Here is a 4219-nt window from a genome sequence, read left to right as displayed (position 1 = left end):
AACACCAAAACCATAATGTTCAAAAAGTCACACCACATCCCTTATCATACACCAACTACAAACAACAGAAAACAATACAATGAATTCTTAAAAACCACCTTAAAACCACTACACTGAAAAACATTTCAAAAATTAAAAACTGCATCTAACAAAAGCCATCTAATAAATTCACACCCAAAACTCCAGACGCCCAGCTGGCCCTACCAAAGCTCTATGTTTATACATACAGCAAACAAAACCAAAATCCCAGTAATACCCATCAGAAATCTATGAAAGAATCCTATTGAAATTAATCCTGCCTCAAATACAAACCAACCCATCCAGAAAGTCAGCTTCACTCAAAAAACAATTTACACAGACTTAATACTACCAAGAAATGAAACAACACACCATATACCACCAATGAATATCATAGTGAAGGAAAAAAAAAAAACCACTACATTTTTTCCTTTTTGTTTTTTAAACTAACTTCTTTTATTAGCTAGAACAAAAGATTTTGCCAGGACTGTAACAACAACAACAACTTCTTTTGCTTCTTCTCCTTCTGAAATGTCCCTTCTCACTCCCAAATTCCTTTCAACGCCTGAGTTTACATCCAAGCAAAAAAGCAAAATTCCTGCACTCGTGCGTCCGATGCTCCTGTCAGATTCTCTCTTTCCCTCCACATCTTCTTACACTTTCAGTCTTCACGCTGTCCCGCCGTGATGAGTCTGACAGAAGAATTGGCACATGTTAACAGAGCATTTCCTTCCCTCCCTCCCTCCCTGTGCTTTCCTCAGCGCATTTCAATCCATCCCAGGCCTGCAGTGATGCACGCTCACCCCAAAGCTCACAGCAAGCATGCAGCAGCTCAGGCTCACTCGGCTCCAGGGCCCAGAGCCTGCAGGCCCTGCAGCTGCCACACGGATGGACCTGGTTCCCTCCCCGGGTGCCCAGAGGGAAACCTGAGGGCGGGCGTCCACCCCGAGGGGGCACCCGCAGCCCCGGGCAGGCATGGAGTCGCCGGCTGCTCTCTGGGGACGACACCCTCCCTGCAGGCCACACTGCCTCGTCCTCTCCCTCCCTGGGGGACAGGCACCTCCAGGGTCTGTGACCAGCCCCCTTCCGTCAGCATCCAGGGGCTCTGTCAGAGCCAGAGGGCTCAATTCGTGGTGAGTACCGATGGCACCCAAATGGCAGCCCGAGGAAATCGTGTTCTGGCCTCTAAGTGCTTGGGACAGGGTCTGATTTTTTGTTTTGTACTTGTATGAAGATTAGTACAACAGGGCTCTGATGGATGACATGGCAACACAGAACTAAAAACTCCTCGACAGGATTACATCGACTTCTAGGAAAAGACAAAAGCCTAGGACCCTTCTGAAATCTACTTTTAATCCAAAGCACGGAGATTGTCAGCATGCTGCACCTTCCAGCTTTTCAAAGCAGCTTACCTCTCAAGACCAGGAAACATTGATTTCTACAGAAACAATGGGCAACCCCCAGGCTAATCTCAGCACTACTGTTTAATAGGGGACCTGCCAGCGTGCCAGTCCAGCTTCAAGAGTGCTTTACTTCAGTCTAACATCCCCACACAATTCTTCTCACATCTTCCAACCCTGAAATCTTATTTTCCCCTAAAGCTTCTCTTCATTAGCAATTTCCAAGTAACATGGTATTTTTACAACATTCAGAAATGTCATGCTGGACTGTGCTAGAGAGTAATCTGCAAATATCAGCTGAGCAAAGTTTGAATTGCCTTGTCCAGAGAAAAAACCTACAAGTGAACACCTACACCTGCCTACAAAGAGCTAACAAGCCCCTGGCAGCTGCCAGCATCAAAGCACAGCGGATGTCTCTAATACAGGGTAAGGATAACAATATCACCTTCTGTTCTCTCCAGCTTCTTTTCCCTGCAGTCATATTTTGCTTCTTATGATTTTTTTAGTCTCTGTATCTTCTTGGACAGCACTGAGCCCGACGACAAGGATACGAGAGTCTTTCCCTGCCGTAGGGAGAGAACCAGGAAAACAGTTAAAATAAGAACAGGGCAGTTTGAAATTCATACTTGCAACGAGAAGCAGCGCCTAACCAACAGAACAAAAGTAAACAAAGCATGACACCTCCCTGGGGACAGAAGACTTATAAACTCGCCAGGATTTACAATTCTAGCCACCAACCCCTTCAGGACAGCAGCCAAGTGTCCCACGGGGTGGTGCTGCACCAAAGAACCATCTGAGAGGTTCCAAAGAGTGAAATGCACAATATTTTGCAAAGACAAAAAATCTTGAAAATAACAAAAATACAATAGATGTAAACTACAGGGCAAGAGTACAAGTGTTACCTTTGGGAGCTGGAACCATCCAGGTGAGCACCTGATAACTGGATCCTCACCAGAGTTTGAACCCTTCAGGACACAGAAGGGTTTTCCCCAGGAATTTCACAGACTGAGTTTTGACAGAAGCACGCTCGCCGGATCCTCAGAAACGTCGCCCATTCTCCAGGCGTCTGGAGAGAACTGCAAATGGCTCTCATGTAGTTGGAGCTGGTTCTGTAAGGTCTCAGGGTGAATTTCACCAGATGCAACCAAATTGGGCAACTCCCAGTGGGACAGAAGGAACCCAAAGCTTGGGTAAGCAGAGCTGCAGCAAATACTGAGGAAACAAACATAACAGCGTAAAAAATAATAAACTATCCTTTTTTTTCTCTTGCTTTTGTTTTTTTTTTTTTTTCTTATTCAGATCAGCATAGCAATTAAAGAGAAGGTGAAAAACTCACCATTACTGAACATTTCATCACCTGTAAGCTGAGCATCCTTAGCATAGGGGACTCCAAAGTTAAAATTCACCGATCCCTGGGAAATGAAACCAAATATCGTATGGTAAACAATCAAACAGCAGACATAAAAATTTGTTTCCTCTAAGGACTTTCAGGTACGTAAGTATCTTTGCATTACACATTAGAACATACACTTTATACCATCACCTAACACATAATAATTTACCTTTAAATTTTGATAGTATAGCATGAATTTTTAACTTAAACTGGTGATCTATTATTATTCAGTTGGTGCCTAAAGTTATTTCTGCTGTCACGTTCAAAAAAACATGAATTTTTTTTACTGGAATGAGCAATTGATTTCAAAGTCATCACAAGCCCACCAAAACACAAAGCTGGGTTCACTGGACGGCTCTGTGAGCTAGAAGTAGTTAGGCTTGTACTTCCCTCTTGTTCTTCCAGAACCAATAAATCCTGTCAACAAAACCAGGATCTTTAGCCCGCTGCTGTGAAAGATTCTACAAGGATGATGGTTTGATTTGTGTTTAGAAGTTTTGATTTGAAATGGCCAGTTCAATGGATAAAGACAGTTTACGTAGTATTACATTACTATTATTATTATTTCTATTATTATTTTTACTAGTACTACTGCTATTGTTATCACCTGCTACTGGAAGAAACAAACCAGTAGTACCTATACTTAATTACTTTTATTTCCAGAAAATAACAAAGAAAAAGAACCAAACCTAAAAAAGTCACTTCCTACCTTTTATATCAAGGGATGAAAAATTTCTCTTGGGCTCTTCTCCAATCTATCAAGACTCATAGCACTGAAAGGCAAACAAAACAGTGCTTTATAGAAGGCCAAGTGCACGTTTCAAGGCTGAACCACCAACTGATTGCAGTGACAGCACTTACAACATGAAGCGTTCCCAGAGCCTCTGTGAAATGGAATGTTCTGTGGAACTGCCGTTTCTTTCCCAAAACACTAACTTCCAACACTTCCTAATCGTATTTTGTATTTTAAAACAAAAGAAGTTAGTGAGACTCTGTGAGGAGGTCAGGTTTAAATTTATTTCCTTCCAAAGCACAGAGCTCTCTTCCATCACCCTTCCCTTTGGCTCTACACTGAATCATGGTGAGCATTTGAGGAGTGCTCAATAATCAATTCTATTTCTCTCTTTTTCTAGTTCTCTCTATTCCTAAATCATTCAAGACAAGTCAAATGAAAAATGACAAGTTCAGCATCAAAGTCACACTTTTTCTCTTTGTCTGGTCAAGAACAGGCTCTAAATCCACTTATTGCTGCCTTCAACGATTAAGACTTGCAAAACCATTTTTACATGTTTTACAGGTTTATCATAAAACCCACAGAACGCAAGCTCTGAATTACAGGAAAAGGTACACAGGCAAATATCTAAAGGGATCACTTATTTGTAAATACATACCTTGATAGAGAGCGCAC

At 42.2% G+C, this 4219-nt stretch overlaps 1 long non-coding RNA gene across 1 annotated transcript; it reads right to left on the bottom strand.

Moving 5' to 3' along the window:
• Nucleotides 1–440: 440 nt before the first annotated feature.
• LOC131095858 (uncharacterized) lies at nt 441–3581 on the bottom strand. The gene is made up of 5 exons (XR_009115923.1): nt 3521–3581; nt 2755–2830; nt 2321–2630; nt 1864–1981; nt 441–710 (listed from the first exon to the last, which is right to left on the bottom strand). It is a non-coding gene; the product is annotated as an uncharacterized LOC131095858 (long non-coding RNA).
• Nucleotides 3582–4219: the final 638 nt, after the last annotated feature.

This window comes from Melospiza georgiana, chromosome Z (assembly GCF_028018845.1).
Source record: "Melospiza georgiana isolate bMelGeo1 chromosome Z, bMelGeo1.pri, whole genome shotgun sequence".
NCBI classification, from domain to species: Eukaryota; Metazoa; Chordata; class Aves; order Passeriformes; family Passerellidae; genus Melospiza; species Melospiza georgiana.
This window is presented reverse-complemented; position numbering and strand designations above follow the sequence as displayed.